Raw genomic sequence first — 23,581 nt, 5'->3', positions numbered from 1 at the left:
AAAGATCTTCCATCCTCATGGATTGGCAGGACTAATATAGTAAAGATGTTCATTTTGCCAAAAGCAATGTACAGATTCAATGCAATCCCCATCAAAATTCCTACTCAATTCTTTGTAGAGATAAAAAGAGCAATTTGCAAATTCATTTGGAATAAAAATAAACCTTGGATAGCAAAAACTATACTCAACAATAAAAGAACTTCTGGGGAATCACCATCCCTGACTTCAAGCAGTATTACAGAGCAATAGTCATAAAAACTGTATCGTATTGGTACAGAGAAAGACAAGTAGATCAGTGGAACAGAATTGAAGACCCAGATATGAATCCACACACCTATAGCCACTTGATCTTTGGCAAAGGATCTAAAACCATCCAATGAAACAATGATAGCATTTTCAACAAATGGTGCTGGTTCAACTGGATGTCATCATGTAGAAGAATGCAAATCGATCCATTCTTATCACCATGTACAAAGCTTAAATCCAAGTGGATCAAGGACCTCCACATCAAACAAGATACACTCAAACTAATAGAAGAAAAAGTGGGGAAGAGTCTCAAATACATGGGCACTGTGGAAACTTTCCTGAACAAAGCACCAATGGCTTATGATCTAAGATCAAGAATTGACAAATGGGACCTCATAAAACTGCAAAGCCTTTGTAAAGCAAAAAAACACTGTCATTAGGACAAAACGGCAACCAACAGATTGGGAAAAGATGTTTACCAATCCTACATGATAGAGGGCTAATATCCAAAATATACAAAGAACTCAAGAAGTTAGACTTCAGAGAGCCAAATTACCCTATTAAAAATGGGGTAGAGAGCTAAACAAAACATTCTCAGCTAAGGATTATCGAATGGCCAAAAATCACATAAAGAAATATTGAACATCGTTAGTCATTACGGAAATGCAAATCAAAACAACCCTGAGATTCAACCTCACATCAGTCAGAATGGCTAATATAAAAAACTCAGGTGTCAGCAGATGCTGGCGAGAATGTGGAGAAAGATGAACACTCCTCCATTGTTGGTGGGATTGTGAACTGGTACAACCACTCTGGAAATCAATCTGGTGGTTCCTCAGAAAATTGGATATTCCACTCCCTGAGGACCCAGCTATACCTTTCTTTGGCATATACCCAAAAGATGCTCCAACATACAACAAAGTACATGCTCCACTATGTTCATAGCAGCCTCATTTATTATAGCCAGAAGCTCATAAGAACCCAGATGCCCTTCTACAGAGGGATGGATTCAAAAAAATATGGTACATCTGCACAATGGAGTAGTACTCAGCTATCAAAAACAATGACTTCATGAAATTCATAGGCAAATGGAATGAACTAGAAAATATCATCCTGAGTGAGGTTACTCAATCATAGAAATACACAATTGGTATGCACTCATTTATAAGTGGATATTAGCCAAAAAGCTCAAATTACCCAAGATGCAATCTACAGACCATAGGAAGCTCAAGAAGAATAATGACCAAAATGCAGATGCTCCCACTCCTTATTAAAAAGGGGGAAAATATTCATAGGAAGGGATATGGAAGCAAAGTTTAGAGCAGTGACTCAAGGAAGGGCCATTCAGAGCCTAATACACATGTGGCCCATATATATACAGCCAGCAAATCTAGATAAGATTGATGAAGCTAAAAAATGCATATGGAAAGGGACTGGATGTAGATCTCTCCTGAGAAACACATCCAGAGCATGTCCAATACAGAGGTCAATGCTACCAGCAAATCACGGAACTGAGAATAGGACCCCATTACGGGGGATTAGGGGAAGTATTGAAAGAGTTGAAGGAGCTTGCAACCCCATAAAAATGGCAATGCCAACCAACCAGAGCTTCCAGGGACTAAACTACTACCGAAAAACTATATACATGGACTGACCCAGGGCTCCATCTGCATATGTAGCTGAGAACAGCCTTGTTGGGGCACCAGTGGAAGGGAAAGCCCTTGGTCATGCCAAGGTTGGATCCCCAGTGCAGGGGAATATGGGGGAGGGCAATAAGGAGGATGTATAGGAGGAATACCCATATGGGTGAGGGAACGGGGAGGGAATGGGAGCTTATGGACAGAAAATCAGGAAGGGGAATAACCTTTAAAATGTAAACAAATATATAATAAAAAATTAAAAAAGGAATACAACAGGAACATGTCCCACAATAAACAGCAACCGCCAAACCATAATAATAATAATAGTAATAATAATAATAATAATAATAGTAATAGTAATAATAATAGTAATTGGCAAACTTTATTCATTGAACCTCAGGGTACAAGCTAGTGCTTCCACTATTTATATCACTGTTAAGCCTCCTCAAAAACTAGAGATAGAGATCAATAGATGTTAATAGGTCCAAAGAATTCCATATCCTATTCTAGAGAAACCAGCGTTTATCCATGTCCATTGTTCTTCTATTCACAACAGCTAGGAAATAGAAACATATTAAATGCCCTTCATTTAGTGAATAAATAATGAAAATATGATATGTTTACACAATGTCATTTGTTATATTCAAGGTTTCTATTTCTGCACAAAACATCATGACCAAGGAGCAAGTTGGGGAGGAAAGGGTTTATTCAGCTTACAGTTCCACATTGGTTTTCATCACCAAAGGAAGTCAGGACTGGAAATCACGCAGGTCAGGAAGAAGGAGCTGATGCAAAGGCCATGGAGGAGTTCTGCTTATTGGCTTGCTTCCCCTGGCTTGTTCAGCTTGTTTTCTTATAAAATCCAGGACTACCAGCCCAGGGATGGAACCACCCACAATGGGCCCTCCCACCCTTGATCAGTAACTGAGAAAATGCCTTACAGCTAAATCTCATCGAGGTCTTTCCTCCAGGGAAGTTCCTTTCTTGTGATAACTCCAGCTTGGGTCAAATTGACACACAATACCAGCCAGTACATAATTTTATTCAGATGTTAAGAAAAATAAAATTATGAAACTTCCAGGTGATTTATGGGACTGGAAAGAATCATCCTAATTGAGAAAATTCAGACACAGTAAGAAAACTGTCCCATATTTTCTTTTCTGTAGAGGTTACTTTTGAAACTTCAGATATGTATATGAAATTTGTATACTTTGCTTCATATCTTCCTATCTATATCCATAAGATGGGTATATCTATTTATATCTACAAGATTGGTGTAAAAATCTCTATTAACATAAGTCACATTTACCATATGCTTATAGAGAAATTATATAGTCTTCTAAGTAATAAATAATAACTAAATCAAGTTCCTCAAAAGTGTGTTAACTGTGTTAATAAGAGTGCTGATCAAGTCATCCAACTCAATCAGTAGTGATCTATTAGAAGCTTGTGTGCCATATATTTCCTGTGACATTCTTAATCTAATACTCTAACTTATATATCTCCAAATATCAAGTGACTGTTGAGAATAACTCATTGTATAAGTAGTGTTTGCCATACATGATTATCTACCAACATAAAACTAGTTTGAGAAACTTGACTGAAGTAAGCTGCCTAATTAATGTTTCTAGGATGAATTGTTGAACCTGAAACTAAACTACTACATTACATTGATAGTTGTGTCCAGTTCTAGAAACGTTTTATCATTATATGAGACTGATGTAGTTTATAGAAGTATATTTTTAAGTTGAGATAGTCTAGTGTTTTATAACATCCTTTTGTCATTTGTAAAAATGAAGCTATAAAATGTTAGCACCATAAAATATTTTAGATGTTGAATTATTTCTGTGAGACATAAAGGGCTAACACATTTACAGACATTATCTACTACATAATTAGTATTTTACCATTTGTACTGAGTTAATGCGACAGTAACAAACACACACAGATCACTTAAATATTTGCAAAAATTCTGACATGTGTCCAGATAAGTTTGGCATTGAGACTACATCATAAAGTGTTCTCATACAAACTCTGAAGTGATAACCTACTTTATATGGCTTGGTTTAGTTTTTCTTGGCCAACAACCAGCATAGCATACTATTTTAGTTAAACTGTAGAAAACTTTTGACACAATGATATAGAGGTATGCACATAATTGTGTGAAAATATGCAAAAGTTATTGGATAAGTCTGTATAAAGACAAAAGACAGGTATATTTATAAAACAACTACCATCAACAATACCTACAGGAGACTACTTGAGTGACTGGTGGGCAGATATGCCAGCCTAAGACTAATGAAGTGCTAGAGAATTATAGACATTGTATGTTTAAGCTATGATGTTTCTTAAATACTTATTAAAGTAAAATAAAATTAAAATTTTAAATAATATTCTTTAATTATATATTTATCATTGAATATAAATTTTATAAAATTTATATAACTGTACATTTTAACTATTGTAATTGCTTTTGTCTCTTTTGTCCACTCTACTGTTCACTTAAGACATAAATACAGAGCAGACCTAGAACCCGTCCCCTCTTCACGAACATCATCTCCCTTCTGGTCTTCATGCCTCCCTGGGGAGATTTACATGTCTGGCCCTGTAAGCAGCCCACAGTCTCCAGGTCTACTAGTAAGGTGATGATTTAATCTGGCTTATTTGGTAGTATTTGGTAGTTGCACCCAGTGATCGACATACCTGTTAATTCTAAACTAAGTTCGTGTGGTGTTTTCCTTGTCGACTCATCTGAGTTAAACAGAAAGGTTTGAAGCACCAGGGAATTTGGATGTGTGGGCCTGGTGTGGTAGCGACCCTCCGTGGAAACAGCGTGAGTTGGGTGGAGACATTTTGAGAGCTCGGCGGAGTCTGGCTGGGAATGTGCGCAGAGTCCACAACAAGAGAGCCAACAAGAGAACCACACAATTGGCAGACTCTGCCGTGGAGGCAGTGAGACCGCTGGGGCCTGAGAGTAGCCAGCGAGAGCATTAGATGGAAAATTCTTTTTTATTATTTAATGCTACAGAAACCCACACCCAAAATTACTTACATGGTATGTACTCACTAACATGTGGATCCTAGCAAAAAGCACAGAATACCTAGGATACAACTCACAGAACTTAAGTTTAACAAGCAGAAAGGCCCAGTCTCACTTGGAAGAGGAGAAAGTAATCATGGGAGGCAGAGGAAAGGAGGGATCGGTGGGAGAGTGGAGGGGGAGGGGAAAAGTGTATCAGGATCGCGTACAGGGGGTTGAGTGGACAGACACTACCAGACCTTGGTCCTTTGTGTGTATTTTGGTTGTGTTCTTACAGGAATCCTAACAGTGGAAGTAAGGGCTATCCCATATGTAAAAATTGTAAATCTAAAATATAGTAATGTTATTATCCCTTTCCTTCTCGAACCTCACGAACCCTTGTTTGAATGTGAACAACCAACTTACACTCTTATCTTTGCATACTTGGTCCACAGATTTTTTGGAACAGTTTGGGAAGGAGAATTTTTCATTTAGTTTTAGAATCCCAATTAGTTACATAGGGCACTAATAGCTACGATTCTTTTCTTGAAGTTATGAAACGTGTATGAAAACTTATCTTTATAAAGTAATTTAATTTCCAACTTAACTGCAGCTGAGACTGACACTAGATGACTAAATATTGGCTAACTGAGTTCTATAAAGATTTACTTCTATTAATGTTGGTTCTGTGTGCATGTCTTTGTATATGCATCCGTCTCTGTCTGTGAAGGCCAGAAGAGGGCAGCAGACCTCCTGAGGACGTTAGTATTTTCAAATCAATTGCATTTTACATTTAACATTCTCAGTTTCAAGAGAAATAATAAAGCATGCAATAAAAAAAAACACCAATTTCTAGTCAGATAAGCAAATTGAAACATTAACTAAAATTTCTAATTATTTTCATGGCACTAAATAGAAATTCTATATTTATATAAATAGCAAATGCAGAAAAAGGAGACTCAAAATGCTCTCTAAAAATAGAACATTTTGAAATTCTAATATTTTGAATTTAGTTTTATCAAAAATAGCATATACTGTATTAAATTTACCTGTACTATATTACATCTCTCATGTGCATACTTTTGCAATTTATTATGTTATATATTAAATATAAATTACATATTATAAATAAAATACAAGAAAGATGCATACATATATACATATATACACATAATTTAAATGAATATACATATATATGAACATATGTACAAATATATGAATTTATATACATATATGTCTACAATATATACATGTACATGTATATAATTATATATTTTAAGTTTTTGGTCTAGAAGTTTCAAATGTATTAAAACTAGCTACATATTATATCAACAATTCAAATAAAATTATTTAACATCTTTTTCAATCAATTTAGAGTTAGTGAATTAGAGCTTAATATTATGGGAACAATGACTTTGCGAAGTCAGACAAATTGTCCTTGGGGTAAAATGCTCATGCCACAGTTCCTTGAAGACATTATTTCTATCAGATTTCTTAGGTTTAGTTTACATAAACATGTAGTTTTATTTTTATGTGTACGTTCTAAAGTTACACTAAGAAGTCTGTAGATATAATTTAATATTTTTCTGAGCATGTCAATGGGTATTGGCTGACATTCTAGCCAATTCTTTTTCTGGACTGTTATATCACTAACTTTTGATATTACTTTATTGCCTCCTTTAATAAACAATTCTAATGCATTTTATTAATTAAAATTAATGAACAAATTAATTAATGAACATTAATTAACATTAACAAATACATTAATGAACAATTGTAATAACTTTTAGTTATATTATGTGATCTGTTTGCATCTGTCATATACAAAATTTTTACAAAAGAAAAATGTTTACAACATTCCTTAATTACACTATGATTCAAAGGTTACAGGGGTATTTTGTAAGCCAATGGTATATTTCTCCTAAGTAAGAAAAGAAAAGATAGGAAATAATTAATTCCATACCAGCAAAAACAAGGGACATAGATACAAACATACAGAGATACTGCTACTACTAACACAAAAATAAGAAGTAACAATCACTGGTCATTAATATCTCTCAGCATCAATAGAATCAATTCCCCTATAAAAAGACATAGGCTTTATAGAAGAGACATTAAAAGCAGGATCTATCAATCTGCTGCATATGAGAACCATACCTCAGTATTAAAGGTAAACTTTACCTCAGAGTAAAGGGCTGGAAAAAGGTTTTCCAAGAAAATAGACCCAAGAAGCAAGCTGAAATAACCATTCTAATTTCCAATAAAATAGTCTTTTAACCAAAATTAATCAACATATACAGGGAAGGACACTTCATACTCATGAAAGGGAAAACCCATCAAGATGGTATGTCAATTCTAAACATCTACCCTGCCAGCACAAGGGTACCCATAATAAAGGGTAAAAGAAACATTGGTAATGCTTAAATCACACATCAAACCCCAGACATAAATATTGAGAGTACTCTGGGTTAAGTTATCAGGAATCAACTGAGACCCAAGCAAAAAATGTTAAGAGATATTTTAGAATTCATTAGTTCATGAGTTTCAAAATTGCATTCTGCCCTGACAGAAAGCAATTTCACATTCTTCTTCATCAGGAATACTCTCCATGCTTTTGTCATCCGCTATAAATGTAAACACACACAAACACCACACCACACCACACACACACACACACACACACACACACACACACACACACACTTAAATATTTTTAATGTATTAAACTTCATAAGTATATAGAGATACTGATGCTACAGTTTTACCAATGGCTTCTCTAGTTTTGTCCTCTCTGGGGGCTCAGAGGTAGATTTTGATATTCGATTGTGAGAAACCTCCCAAGAACTTAATATTTGCCTGAATGTGCAGAACAAGGCTTTCCCAGAAGAATGGACATAGGCCTATAAAGGGGAACAGAATGGTTCTGGAACAATTTTTATTGCATAAATTTTATTATTCAAATTAATTTGAGATTTTGCAGTCAAAACTTACAATTTTTCAAATTAGTTCATACAAAATTTGAAGTCCACTATTTTTTTATTCTTGTGTATCAATAGTAATTACTATGTTTGGAATCTTAATAGCCTGGTTATTGGTTTTATTCAGCAGAAGAATAGGTTTATTACCAGTATCATAATTTTACTCATTACATAATTAATTAAAATCATTCATGTTGCTGTTTTATGTCATTAATATTTATTACAATAAAATTTGTAACAAAATTTTTATCTACTTTTCAGCACATTGTCCTTCAATGAGGAATCTATTTGTTTTCTGCTATAAATAGATGTCCTTCAGCAGGTAGTCAAATTTGGTACATGACAAGTGCCTTGTCTGTCAGCTAATTCCAAGTGACCTGTTCAGTTGCAAGCCAAATAATGCTCTTCATAGCTAACAATAATTAGAGATGAGACAATGTATGCATATTTATGTCAGATCATGTAGCAGTTACTCTGGTTCCTTACATGTAAAAGTATTTCTCTCTGTGTTTATAGAAAATATTTCAATGCCAACATATACTGACTTCAATGTCCTTTAGAACATTCTATAAATAGGGCCCCATATGTTATTCAATTAGAAGATCTTCCCTTCTGAGAACACAAGTAGTATTTTAGCAACAAGACATCCTTCTGTGCTATTAAGTCACGGACATGGCCCCTCTTGTGAGGTATCCAGCTGCATTTTCCTTCCCATATGGTAATAATCAAGAATTTATAACTCGTTGTTATAACGTCTGTTTTTAAAAATTTTTGCCTACTAATTAAATTGGAAAACATCATTTTATCATTTATTTGAATATGTATGTTTTTCACTCTAATTCAGCAATAAAAATAAAGAGAGCGGTCCATTATAAAGAGTGCAAGTATTATAATTTAAAGATGTATAACTGGTTACATTTTACACACAGCTGTTTTGTTAGGCATAACTCATAAGTGTGTCTTTATTTGTTTTTTTTTTTGTTTTTTTTTTTTTTTGGTTCTTTTTTCCGGAGCTGGGGACCGATAAGTGTGTCTTTAAAGTATGGAGAAGAAAATACAGGAAGTGGGTGTTTGGAGCTTCAGGAATATATGGGGGATTCTGGACACATCACAAGATGAGTCTGGTCAACTCGTTTTCATCAACATTAGTAGTTGCTTACTTCTTCAAATGCACCCTGTGAGTCTGGTTTTTTTGTTTGTTTGTTTGTTTGTTTGTTTGGTTGGTTGGTTTTGGTTTTGGTTTTGGTTTTGGTTAAGATAATTTACAAAATGCAAACTCCTGAAAAAGAAAACCTAGCTATCAGAAAGAGAATTTGGTAATCTCTGAAAGGATAGCAGAAAACCAAAATGTGTGATGCAAAGAATGTGAGATGCCAAAAAGGAAAGGTCATCCAGAACGGTCAGCTTCTAAGAAATCCACGGCGAGTAGGGAAAAATCGTATTGTAGTTGTATTTTAAGAGATTATGAAAGTGTGGTGACACAGGTCCATGACTCTGATGGAAGATAGCAGCGTAGAGTGGTAATGTCCGAGAGCATACTGAGATGAGCTGATCCAAGGCAAGGCTTTCACGCATCCTGCTTGAGGATTAATTAAGACATGAAAACTTCTATGTAGTTTAAAGATGTCTCTTACGTAGCTACTAACTTATCCTGACTTCTGAGCTGTCCTGTCTTTCCACATGTTCTCACTGTCTGCTTAGAGCTCCAACCTTTTCCCTTCTGCTTCCTTCTGCCTCCTTCAGTATGCCTCTCCATCTCCTAGTTCCTCAGTTCCTCTGGCTGTCCTTACTTCCTGCCCCAGCTCTAGCTGGACAGTTCTTTATTATGCAAAACCCCACATTCCTTACTCAACTACTAGATGGAGAAAGGTCACCTTTCCCAAAGCAGCTTGCTTTACTTTTAAAGGCAGGTGAGGGTGTGACATTTACATGTTCTGCTAGCCTGGCACTGCAGCCTCTAAACAATTATCAAAAACACAAGATAACACTTTTGGAGAAAATAGAATATTTCTGGGCCACCCTAATACTGATGAATGGAGAAATGGGTACATTTCACGTTTTTATTGGGTAAAAACAAGAATAAGTTTCTTGTACAATTTCAGGAATTTATGAGTGTGTTTTAAGGATCACAACAAAAGAATGTTCCTTTTGTGAAAGGAAGAGCCTACATATTTCTCTCCCTCAGAATTTTACCTACAGTTCATCAACTAGAAGCTAGAAAAACATTGATTTAGGAAGATCTGTGGAGTAAAGCACACAAATGAGGGAACTATATTGAAAACCATAGCAACATGTGCTTAGATTTTTTTTTCCATTCACATATGAGGGAACATTTTAAACTAATTAACAAGTCACTTATTTTTACCTTATTCTGTGAGTTTGTGGAGAAAGCCTTAGGAAATGTATAGATTGAGCCACCCCAGCTAAGTTTGAACACTAATTAACAAACAATAGCAGTTTAGAAAGTAAACGTATTCTTTTAAATTCCAGACAAAAATGTCTTTGCTCGAACTGTAATGATCACTAGTGACCTAGAGAACATTGGTGAATACAGTAAAAGCCAGAAATGTAGAGGAATATTATTCCCAGTAATATGACTGGAGTATAGACATACCATTAATCCCAGGAGTCAGAGACAAGTAGATCTCTGAGTTCAAAGCCAGCCTTGTCTACAGATCAAGTTCCAGTTAAGAAAATCTTACGTCTGGGCATGGTAATGCACACCTTTAACCCCAGAACTCAGGAGTCAGTTCTCCTCAGTCAGGGCAGTTCTGTGCAGTGAAGCTGAGTCAGTCAGTTGGGAGGCAGGGTAGTGAATGCACTGTAGTGGAGTTGAGTTTGTTCAGTGAGTTTATGAAGTTCAGTTCAGGTCAACAGAAGCAGTTAAAGACAGAGAATAAGAAGGAGCCAGAAGATTAGAATAAATCGCCAGAGTTAGTTTGAAGCCATGCAGAGCAACTCAGTGAGAAGCTGAGCTAAGCCAGAGTGACTCAGTCATGCTGGAGAGGAGTTTGAGTCAGAACAGTTGGTTCACAACCAGACAGAGCTAGAAAGGTAAATATATTCAGCAGTGAGCCTCTGACACATAATTATATCAGATAAATAAAAGTTACTTTACACAGGAGCAAGGCCAGGAGCCATTCTCTGGTTTGAGTATGTTTTTGTTTGTTTGTTGGTTGTTTTTCTCAACCCACAGCACTAATTGGACTGTAATCAATAGATGATCTTTTTTTTTTAAATGTAATCTTGGTTTACCAAGCAGATTTCAAATGCTGGAAAATTTGCAGCTAAGCTCTGTATTATATAAGTGACCAACCACTGAGGTGAGATTGCTAAACATTTCAGTGAGACAGTATAGTAGAGCAAAAAGGAGTGTGCAAAGATAAAATGTAGTAGAGGGAACTACAAAGGGAAGACACAAGGTCTATCATCTACCATCTATCATCTATCTATCTATCTATCTATCTATCTATCTATCTATCTATCTATCTATCTATCTATTTGATAGAGAGAGGGAGAGAGAGAGAGAGAGAGAGAGAGAGAGACTATATTCTACTTTATTAATGAATGAGAGGTAGTTCTGTCATTCCAAAAAATGTAAAGTTTAGTTACCCAAATATTAGAAATAAAAGATTAATTTTGTTGCCTCTAGGGGAATTAAACCACCACAATTGTAATGTTACAGGTGATTATTTGAAATGTATTTTTTTCATAGAAACCTTTATCTTTTCTCTACCAATGTACAGACTGATTGCCAACGGAAATAAAATTATAAGCAAAAGTTTTATCCTTCTAACAGAACTGCAAACTGCTACAAATGTCACTTTTCTATCATCTATTGGCTATTCCTGATTCTGTTTTGTAATAAGGAAATAGGAATGTATATTTTTCTAAATTCTTTCCTTTTGTTTTCTACTCCAGTGGCTGCATTAAACTCAGACTCCCTTATTCATTTAAAAAGTATTTGACGTGTCTACCATATTGAGTTTTTTCTATTACTGATGGCAATTGTATTCATCAATGAAGTGAACAAAACTATCTTCAAGTAACCATTAGCTTTCCCCTTAGTTGCATGAAAATTTATATATAAAAAAGAAGTGAATATCAACATTTTTGAAAGCATTGCCTGTAAATTCTTACACATTATTACTTACTGAGACTCCTCTTATGTGGCCTTTAAGTTTCAGTATTTATTCATATTTAAAACAAGTTGAATATTGAGAATAAGTCCCGGAAGGGTTGACACAGATATTGCTACCATAAATCAAAGAGTTGTAACAATACACAAGATATCTTAATCTTGTTGGGCATTGCCTTTCATATCAAGAACAAAACAAAGGACAATTGGCTAAAATGTCAAAATCACTGAAATTTATTGAGCTGATCTGAATATTAGAATTACCCACAATTTATGGAGAAAACAAAAGAGTTACATTATCATTAGTGTCAATAAATGTCCATTAGAATTTTCATTTGTACAATTTAAAAAGCATGAGTAATAGACACAATTTTAAATCTATAATGAATCTCTTTAACCAATAATTTATAAAATTCTATCATTAATCTTTATATTAAGTTTAAGAGGATTTTTGGTTGTTGATACCCAAAAATCACTAAGGACACTGTGATGACATGGCTTTACTTTTTCCCACCAGGTTTAGGTAGGTAACATGTAAACAGAATGTGCTGCAAGAGAGAAGGACAGACATAAAGTTCAAGTCAAAGCTGAAAGAAAAAAAAACCCTTATAATATAAATTTTAGACCTTTAAATTTTAGAGAAGTTATAAAAGTAAAAACATATGTATTTATATCCAAATGCACACACACATACACAATATATATGTATTATAAGTCATATATATAAAACACATGTGTCTGTGTGTGTTTAATTCAGATACTGAAATTCACACACACCAATTAATTTTGATATGCCTTGACTAGCTCAATTCCTGGACACTTGTAAACCTCCCTGCAACTAGCACACAGTTCCCTCCAATATTCCTTTCTTAACATCTTTGTGTTTTTTTTTTTAATTGGATTTTTTTCCTTACATTTTAAATGTTATCCCAATTCCTGGCTCCTGTCCATAAATCCCCTATCCCATCCACCTTTCCCCTTCTTCTATAAGGGTGTTCCCCCTCCCAAACCACCCACTACTCCCCTACTCACAGCCCTGACATTCCTCCACAGTGAGGAATCCAGCATAGACTTTGGGTAGTGTTTTAATCCCTGGGAGCTCTGGTTGGTTGGTATTGTTGTTCATAACAGGTTGCAATACCTTACAGACCCTTCAATCTTTCCCCAATGTGGACTCTGTTCTCAGTTGAGTGGTTTGCTATAAGCCTTTGCCTCTGCATTTGTCAATCTCTGGCAGAGCCTATTAAGAGACAGCTATATCAAGCTCCTGTCAGCATACACTTCAGTATCCCCAATACTGACTGGATTTGGTGGTTGTTGGTATATGGGTTGGACTGCCAGGTAGGGTAGGGCTCTGAATGGCCATTCCATCAGACTCTGCTCCTAAATTTGTCTCCATTTCTCCTCCTATGAATATTTTTGTTCCCTCTTTTAAGAAGGACAGAACCATCTGCACTTTAGTCATCCTGTCCTTCTTGAGCTTCATGTGGTCTATGGATTGTATTTTGGGTGATTTTAGCTTTCTGGTTAATATCCACTTATCAGTGAGTTCATACCATGTGTGCTTTTTTATGATTTGGTTACCTCACTCGGGATATTTTCTGGTTCCATTCATTTGTCTATGGATTTCAAGAAGTCATTGTGTTTGATAGCTGAGTAGTAGTACTCCATTGTGTAAATGTACCACATTTTCTGTATCCATTCCTCTGTTGAAGGACATCTGGGTTCTTTCCAGCTTTTGGCTATTATAGATAAGCTTGCTATGAACCCAGTGGAGCATGTTTCCTTGATATGTGTTAGAGCATCTTTTGGGTATATGCCTAGGAGTGGTATAGCTGGGTCCTCAGGTAGTACTATGTCCAATTAGCTGAGGAACCTCCAGACTGATTTCCAGAGTGGTTGTACTAGCTTGCAATTCCACCAACAATGGAGGAGTGTTCATCTTTTTCCACATCCTTGCCAGTATCTGTTGTCACCTGAGTTTTAGATCTTAGCTATTCTGACTGGTGTGAAGTGGAATCTCAGGGTTATTTTTATTTGCATTTCCCTGATGACTAAGTATGTTGAACATTTCTTTAGGTACTTCTCAGCCCTTCAATATTCCTCAGATGAGAAGTCTTTGTTTAGCTCTGTACCCCATTTTTAATAGGGATATTTGACCCTCTAGAGTCTAACGTCTTGAGTTCTTTGTATATATTGGATAATAGCCCTCTATCAGATGTAGGATTGGTAGAGATCTTTTCCCAGTCAATTGGTTGGTGTTTTGTCCTAATGACAGTATCTGTTGACTACAGAAGCTTTACAATATTATGACATCACATTTGTTGCTTCTTGATCTTATAAGGCACATAAGCCATTGGTATTCTGTTCAGGAAATTTTCCTCAGTACCCATGTGTTTGAGGCTCTTCCCCACTTTTTCTTCTACTAGTTTGAATGTATCTCTCTTTTTTTTTTTTTGTGGAGGTCCTTGATCCACTTGACTTGAGCTTTGTAAAGCTTAAAAAGAATGGATCAATTTGCAATCATCTGCATGGTGACCTCCTATTGAACCAGCACCACTTATTGAAAATTCTGTCTTTTTTTTTCCCCCACTGGATGGTTTTAGCTCCTTTCTCAAAGATCAAGTGACCATAGGTGTGTGGGTACTGAAAGATCCCAGTCTGAGAGACACCCTTATTCAAGTCTCGGGAAATCGCGGACCCCAGACACAGAGAGACCATTTTGGATGTAATAAGCAAAGGCAAGGTTTATTACGGAGATCTATTATGGGGATCTCCGGGCCAACACGTACCCCACGCAGGAGACAGAGGTGTCGACCCCGAAACTTAAAAGTCAGGGGTTTATATAGGGAAAGCTAGGAGGTTTGGCGCGGTTACACACAATTGGCTAATTTTTGGCGCGGCTATAAGTGATTGGCTCATTCAAACAGACAACACAGCAGAAGAGTACGTGCTGACTGGGGCGTACAGGATTTTAGAAGCTAGGGGCTTATCAGGGTTTGAAAGACCTCTGGTTAAGGTGTGACTCCGAGTAAGCTGGGGGAGGTGCCCTTCTGTATCTTAGTGGCCCGTCAGTCTTGTCTGTAGGACGGGCCCCGCCCTGTCTGGATTTTGAAACTTATTCTTTTAATTTTATATTTTAAACCCTAAATCTGTATAATTTTCTTTTCAGGTACATTTCGTGGCCTTCAATTTTATTCCATTGATCTATGCACCTGTCTCTGTACCAATACCATACATATTTTATCACTATTTTTCTGTAATACAGCTTGAGGTCAGGGATGGTGATTTGCCCAGAAGTTCTTTTATTGTTGAGGATAGTTTTCACTATCCTAGATTTTTTGTTATTCCAAATGAAGTTGCAAATTGCTCTTTCTAACTGAATGAAGAATTGAGTTGGAATTTTGATGGGAATTGCATTTAATCTGTAGATTGCTTTTGGCAAGATGACCAGTTTTACAATATTAATCCTGCCAATCCACAAGCATGGGAGACTTTTCCATCTTCAGAAATCTTCAAAATCTTTCATCAGATACTTGAAATTCTTATCATACAGAACTTTCACTTGCTTGGTTAGAGTCACACCAAGGTATTTTATGTTATTTGTGATATTGTGAGGGGTGTCACTTCCCTAATTTCTTTCTTAGCCTGTTTATCCTTTGATTAAAAGAAGGCTACTGACTTGCTTGAGTTAATTTTATATCCAGCCAATTTGATGAAGTTGTTTATCCGACTTAGTAGTTCTCTGGTGTAACTTTTGGGGTCACTTAAGTGTGTATTATCAGATAATCTTCTAATGATGATGTTTTGACTTCTTAACTTCCAATTTGTATCCCTTTGACCTCCTTTTGTTGTAAGGTTGTGAAAGATCCCCGAAGAGAGAACCTTTCTAAAGACGCGGGAAATCGCGGACCCCAGACACAGAGAGACCATTTTGGATGTAATAAGCAAAGGCGAGGTTTATTACGGAGACCTATTACAGAGATCTCCGGGCCGACACGTATCCCGCACAGGAGACAGAGGTGTCGACCACGAAACTCAAAAGTCAGAGGGTTATATAGAGAAGGCTAGGGGGTTTTGGCGTGGTTACATATAATTGGCTCATTCAAACATAGCAGTGAGAACAAAGCAGAAAGAGTACGTGTTAGAAGTCAGGGGCTTATCAGGGTCTGGAGGATGGCCCTGAGTGAGCTGGGGGGAGATGTCTTCCTGCCAGACGTCCCATGAATCAGTCCCGTTAACTCAGGCTGGTTCCTGCATTCCTTTTCCTTATCTTTATGGCTTGCCAGTCCTGCCTGGACAGTGTTTCCTGTGCTCCTTTATCTTTATGGCCTGCTAGTCCTGGCTGCAGGGCTTAGCCCTGGGTCTGTGGCCTTTTGGGGTTTATTCTTTTAATTTTGTATCTGTGGCCTTTTGGGGTTTATTCTTTTAATTTTGTTTCTCCAAACCTAGAATTCGTATAATTCTCCTTTCATTTGCTCTGGCTAGGACTTCAAGTCCAATATTGAATAAGTAGGTAGAGAGTGGGCAGACTTGTCTAGTCCCTGATTTTGTAGGATTTCTTCAAGTTTCTCTCTATTTAATTTGATGTTGACTACTACTCTGCTGCATATTGTTTTTACTTGAATTCCTGATCTTTCCAAGACTTTTAAGATGAAGGGGTGTTGAATTTTGTCAAATGCTTTCTCAGCATCTAATGAGATGATCATGTGTTTTTTTTTTCCTTTGACTATTTTTATATAGTGTATTGCGTTGATGAATTTCCATATATTGAACCAACCCTGCATTCCTGAGATGAAGCCTACTTGATCATGATGGGTGCTCGTTTTGATGTGTTCTTGGATTCAGTTTGGGCAAATTTTATTGAGTATTTAATGTGTTGATATTCATAAGGGAAATTGGTTTGAAGTTCTCTTTGCTGGGTCATTTTGTGGTTTAGTATAAGTGTGTTGTGACTTCATAGAAGTAATTGGGTATTGTTCATTCTGTTTCTATTTTGTGCAAGAGTTTGGAAAGTTCTTCTATGAAGGTATGATAAAATTCTGAAGCAAAACCATCTGGTCCTAGGCTTTTTTTGGTTGACAAACTTTTAATAACTGCTTCTATTTCTTTAGGAGTTATGGGGCTGTTTAGATAGTTTATCTGATCCTGATTTGGTAGCTGGTATCTATCTATAAAATTGTCTATTTCATCCAGATTTTCCAGTTCTTGAATATAGGCTTTTGTAGTAGAATATGATGATGATTTTTTAAAAATTTCCTCAGATTCTGTTATGTGTCCCTTTCCATTTCTTATTTTTTTTTTATTAACTTGAGTATTTCTTATATACATTTCGAGTGTTATTCCCTTTCCCGGTTTCCGGGCAAACATCCCCCTCCCCCCTCCCCTTCCTTATGGGTGTTCCCCTCCCAACCCTCCCCCCATTGCCGCCCTCCCCCCATAGACTACTTCACTGGGGGTTCAGTCTTAGCAGGACCCAGGGCTTCCCCTTCCACTGGTGCTCTTACTAGGATATTCATTGCTACCTATGGGGTCAGAGTCCAGGGTCAGTCCATGTATAGTCTTTAGGTAGTGGCTTAGTCCCTGGAAGCTCTGGTTGCTTGGCATTGTTGTACTTTTGGGGTCTCGAGCCCCTTCAAGCTCTTCCAGTTCTTTCTCTGATTCCTTCAATAGGGGACCTATTCTCAGTTCAGTGGTTTGCTGCTGGCATTCGCCTCTGTATTTGCTGTATTCTGGCTGTGTCTCTCAGGAGCGATCTACATCCGGCTCCTGTCGGTCTGCACTTCTTTGCTTCATCCATCTTGTCTAATTGGGTGGCTGTATATGTATGGGCCAAATGTGGGACAGGCTCTGAATGGGTGTTCCTTCAGTCTCTGTTTTAATCTTTGCCTCTCCCTTCCCTGCCAAGGGTATTCTTTTTCCTCATTTAAAGAAGGAGTGAAGCATTCACATTTTGATCATCCGTCTTGAGTTTCATTTGTTCTAGGGATCTAGGGTAATTCAAGCATTTGGGCTAATAGCCACTTATCAATGAGTGCATACCATGTATGTCTTTCTGTGATTGGGTTAGCTCACTCAGGATGATATTTTCCAGTTCCAACAATTTGCTTACGAATTTCATAAACTCGTTGTTTTTGATAGCTGAGTAATATTCCATTGTGTAGATGTACCACATTTTCTGTATCCATTCCTCTGTTGAAGGGCATCTGGGTTCTTTCCAGCTTCTGGCTATTATAAATAAGGCTGCAATGAACATAGTGGAGCACGTGTCTTTTTTATATGTTGGGGCATCTTTTGGGTATATGCCCAAGAGAGGTATAGCTGGATCCTCAGGCAGTTCAATGTCCAATTTTCTGAGGAACCTCCAGACTGATTTCCAGAATGGTTTTACCAGTCTGCAATCCCACCAACAATGGAGGAGTGTTCCTCCTTCTCCACATCCTCGCCAGCATCTGCTGTCACCTGAGTTTTTGATCTTAGCCAATCGCACTGGTGTGAGGTGAAATCTCAGGGTTGTTTTGATTGGCATTTCCCTTATGACTAAAGATGTTGAACATTTCTTTAGGTGTTTCTCAGCCATTCGGCATTCCTCAGCTGTGAATTGTTTGTTTAGCTCTGAACCCCATTTTTTAATAGGGTTATTTGTTTCCCTGCGGTCTAACTTCTTGAGTTCTTTGTATATTTTGGATATAAGGCTTCTATCTGTTGTAGGATTGGTAAAGATCTTTTCCCAATCTGTTGGTTGCCGTTTTGTCCTAACCACAGTGTCCTTTGCCTTACAGAAGCTTTGCAGTTTTATGAGATCCCATTTGTCGATTCTTGATCTTAGAGCATAAGCCATTGGTGTTTTGTTCAGGAAATTTTTTCCAGTGCCCATGTGTTCCAGATGCTTCCGTAGTTTTTCTTCTATTATTTTGAGTGTGTCCGGTTTGATGTGGAGGTCCTTGATCCACTTGGACTTAAGCTTTGTACAGGGTGATAAGCATGGATCGATCTGCATTCTTCTACATGTTGACCTCCAGTTCAACCAGCACCATTTGCTGAAAATGCTATCTTTTTTCCATTGGATGGTTTTGGCTCCTTTGTCAAAAATCAAGTGACCGTAGGTGAGTGGGTTCATTTCTGAGTCTTCAATTCTATTCCATTGGTCTATCTGTCTGTCTCTGTACCAATACCATGCAGTTTTTATCACTATTGCTCTGTAATACTGCTTGAGTTCAGGGATAGTGATTCCCCCTGAAGTCCTTTTATTGTTGAGGATAGCTTTAGCTATCCTGGGTTTTTTGTTATTCCAGATGAATTTGCAAATTGTTCTGTCTAACTCTTTGAAGAATTGGATTGGTATTTTGATGGGGATTGCATTGAGTCTGTAGATTGCTTTTGGTAAAATGGCCATTTTTACTATATTAAGCCTGCCAATCCATGAGCATGGGAGATCTTTCCATCTTCTGAGGTCTTCTTCAATTTCTTTCCTCAGTGTCTTGAAGTTCTTATTGTACAGATCTTTTACTTGCTTGGTTAAAGTCACACTGAGGTACTTTATATTATTTGGGTCTATTATGAAGGGTGTCGTTTCCCTAATTTCTTTCTCGGCTTGTTTCTCTTTTGTATAGAGGAAGGCAACTGATTTATTTGAGTTAATTTTATACCCAGCCACTTTGCTGAAGTTGTTTATCAGCTTTAGTAGTTCTCTGGTGGAACTTTTGGGATCACTTAAATATACTATCATATCATCTGCAAATAGTGATATTTTGACCTCTTCCTTTCCGATCTGTATCCCTTCGATCTCCTTTTGTTGTCTGATTGTTCTGGCTAGAACTTCAAGAACTATATTGAGTAAGTAGGGAGAGAGTGGGCAGCCTTGTCTAGTCCCTGATTTTAGTGGGATTGCTTCAAGTTTCTCTCCATTTAGTTTAATGTTAGCAACAGGTTTGCTGTATATGGCTTTTACTATGTTTAGGTATGGGCCTTGAATTCCTATTCTTTCCAGGACTTTTATCATGAAGGGGTGTTGAATTTTGTCAAATGCTTTCTCAGCATCTAATGAAATGATCATGTGGTTCTGTTCTTTCAGTTTGTTTATATAATGGATCACGTTGATGGTTTTCCGTATATTAAACCATCCCTGCATGCCTGGGATGAAGCTTACTTGATCATGGTGGATGATTGTTTTGATGTGCTCTTGAATTCGGTTTGCCAGAATTTTATTGAGTATTTTTGCGTCGATATTCATAAGGGAAATTGGTCTGAAGTTCTCTTTCTTTGTTGTGTCTTTGTGTGGTTTAGGTATAAGAGTAATTGTGGCTTCGTAGAAGGAATTCGGTAGGGCTCCATCTGTTTCAATTTTGTGGAATAGTTTGGATAATATTGGTATGAGGTCTTCTATGAAGGTTTGATAGAATTCTGCACTAAACCCGTCTGGACCTGGGCTCTTTTTGGTTGGGAGACCTTTAATGACTGCTTCTATTTCCTTAGGAGTTATGGGGTTGTTCAACTGGTTTATCTGTTCCTGATTTAACTTCGATACCTGGTATCTGTCTAGGAAATTGTCCATTTCCTGAAGATTTTCAAATTTTGTTGAATATAGGTTTTTATAGTAAGATCTGATGATTTTTTGAATTTCCTCTGAATCTGTAGTTATGTCTCCCTTTTCATTTCTGATTTTGTTAATTTGGACGCACTCTCTGTGTCCTCTCGTTAGTCTGGCTAAGGGTTTATCTATCTTGTTGATTTTCTCAAAGAACCAACTTTTGGTTCTGTTGATTCTTTCTATGGTCCTTTTTGTTTCTACTTGGTTGATTTCAGCTCTGAGTTTGATTATTTCCTGCCTTCTACTCCTCCTGGGTGTATTTGCTTCTTTTTGTTCTAGAGCTTTTAGGTGTGCTGTCAAGCTGCTGACATATGCTCTTTCCTGTTTCTTTCTGCAGGCACTCAGCGCTATGAGTTTTCCTCTTAGCACAGCTTTCATTGTGTCCCATAAGTTTGAATATGTTGTATCTTCATTTTCATTAAATTCTAAAAAGTTTTTAATTTCTTTCTTTATTTCTTCCTTGACCAGGTTATCATTGAGTAGAGCATTGTTCAATTTCCACGTATATGTGGGCATTCTTCCCTTATTGTTATTGAAGACCAGTTTTAGGCCGTGGTGGTCCGATAGCACACATGGGATTATTTCTATCTTCCTGTACCTGTTGAGGCCCGTTTTTTGACCAATTATATGGTCAATTTTGGAGAAAGTACCATGAGGAGCTGAGAAGAAGGTATATCCTTTTGCTTTAGGATAGAATGTTCTATAAATATCCGTTAAGTCCATTTGGCTCATGACTTCTCTTAGTCTGTCGACATCACTGTTTAATTTCTGTTTCCATGATCTGTCCATTGATGAGAGTGGGGTGTTGGAATCTCCCACTATTATTGTGTGATGTGCAATGTGTGTTTTGCGCTTTAGTAAGGTTTCTTTTACGTATGTATGTGACCTTTTATTTGGGGCATAGATATTTAGGATTGAGAGTTCATCTTGGTGGATTTTTCCTTTGATGAATATGAAGTGTCCTTCCTTATCTTTTTTGATGACTTTTAGTTGGAAATTGATTTTATTTGATATTACAATGGCTACTCCAGCTTGCTTCTTCTGACCATTTGCTTGGAAAGTTGTTTTCCAGCCTTTCACTCTGAGGTAGTGTCTGTCTTTGTCTCTGAGGTGTGTTTCCTGTAGGCAGCAGAATGCAGGGTCCTCGTTGCGTATCCAGTTTGTTAATCTATGTCTTTTTATTGGGGAGTTGAGGCCATTGATATTGAGAGATATTAAGGAATAGTGATTATTGTTTCCCGTTATATTCATATTTGGATGTGAGGTTATGTTTGTGTGCTTTCATTCTCTTTGTTTTGTTGCCAAGACGATTAGTTTCTTGCTTCTTCTAGGGTATAGCTTGCCTCCTTATGTTGGGCTTTACCATTTATTATCCTTTGTAGTGCTGGATTTGTAGAAAGATATTGTGTAAATTTGGTTTTGTCATGGAATATCTTGGTTTCTCCATCAATGTTAATTGAGAGTTTTGCTGGATACAGTAACCTGGGCTGGCATTTGTGTTCTCTTAGGGTCTGTATGACATCAGTCCAGGATCTTCTGGCCTTCATAGTTTCTGGCGAGAAGTCTGGTGTGATTCTGATCGGTCTCCCTTTATATGTTACTTGACCTTTTTCCCTTACTGCTTTTAATATTCTTTCTTTATTTTGTGCGTTTGGTGTTTTGACAATTATGTGACGGGAGGTGTTTCTTTTCTGGTCCAATCTATTTGGAGTTCTGTAGGCTTCTTGTATGTCTATGGGTATCTCTTTTTTTAGGTTAGGGAAGTTTTCTTCTATGATTTTGTTGAAGATATTTACTGGTCCTTTGAGCTGGGAGTCTTCACTCTCTTCTATACCTATTATCCTTAGGTTTGATCTTCTCATTGAGTCCTGGATTTCCTGTATGTTTTGGACCAGTAGCTTTTTCCGCTTTACATTATCTTTGACAGTTGAGTCAATGATTTCTATGGAATCTTCTGCTCCTGAGATTCTCTCTTCCATCTCTTGTATTCTGTTGGTGAAGCTTGTATCTACAGCTCCTTGTCTCTTCTTTTGGTTTTCTATATCCAGGGTTGTTTCCATGTGTTCTTTCTTGATTGCTTCTATTTCCATTTTTAATTCCTTCAACTGTTTGATTGTGTTTTCCTGGAATTCTTTCAGGGATTTTTGCGATTCCTCTCTGTAGGCTTCTACTTGTTTATTAATGTTTTCCTGTGCTTCCCTAAGTGTGTTCAGGTCTTTCCTGAAGTCCTCCAGCATCATGATCAAATATGATTTTGAAACTAGATCTTGCTTTTCTGGTGTGTTTGGATATTCCATGTTTGTTTTGGTGGGAGAATTGGGCTCCGATGATGGCATGTAGTCTTGGTTTCTGTTGCTTGGGTTCCTGCGCTTGCCTCTCGCCATCAGATTATCTCTAGTGTTACTTTGTTCTGCTATTTCTGACAGTGGCTAGACTGTCCTATAAGCCTGTGTGTCAGGAGTGCTGTAGACCTGTTTTCCTCTCTTTCAGTCAGTTATGGGGACAGAGTGTTCTGCTTTCGGGCGTGTAGTTTTTCCTCTCTACAGGTCTTCAGCTGTTCCTGTGGGCCTGTGTCTTGAGTTCACCAGGCAGCTTTCTTGCAGCAGAAAATTTGGTCTTACCTGTGGTCCCGAGGCTCAGGTTTGCTCGTGGGGTGCTGTCCAGGGGCTCTCTGCAGCGGCAGCAACCAGGAAGACCTGTGCCGCCCCTTCCGGGAGCTTCAGTGCACCAGGGTTCCAGATGGTCTTTGGCTTTTTCCTCTGGCGTCCGAGATGTGTGTGCAGGGAGCAGTCTCTTCTGGTTTCCCAGGCCTGTCTGCCTCTCTGAAGGTTTAGCTCTCCCTCCCACGGGATTTGGGTGCAGAGAACTGTTTATCTGGTCTGTTTCCTTCAGGGTCCGGTGGTGTCTCTGGCAGGGGTCCTGCCGCTCCTGGGCCCTCCCCCACGGGAGCCCAGAGGCCTTATACAGTTT

This window comes from Rattus norvegicus, chromosome 14 (assembly GCF_036323735.1).
Source record: "Rattus norvegicus strain BN/NHsdMcwi chromosome 14, GRCr8, whole genome shotgun sequence".
NCBI lineage: Eukaryota > Metazoa > Chordata > Mammalia > Rodentia > Muridae > Rattus > Rattus norvegicus.
Note: the sequence above shows the minus strand (reverse complement) of the source record.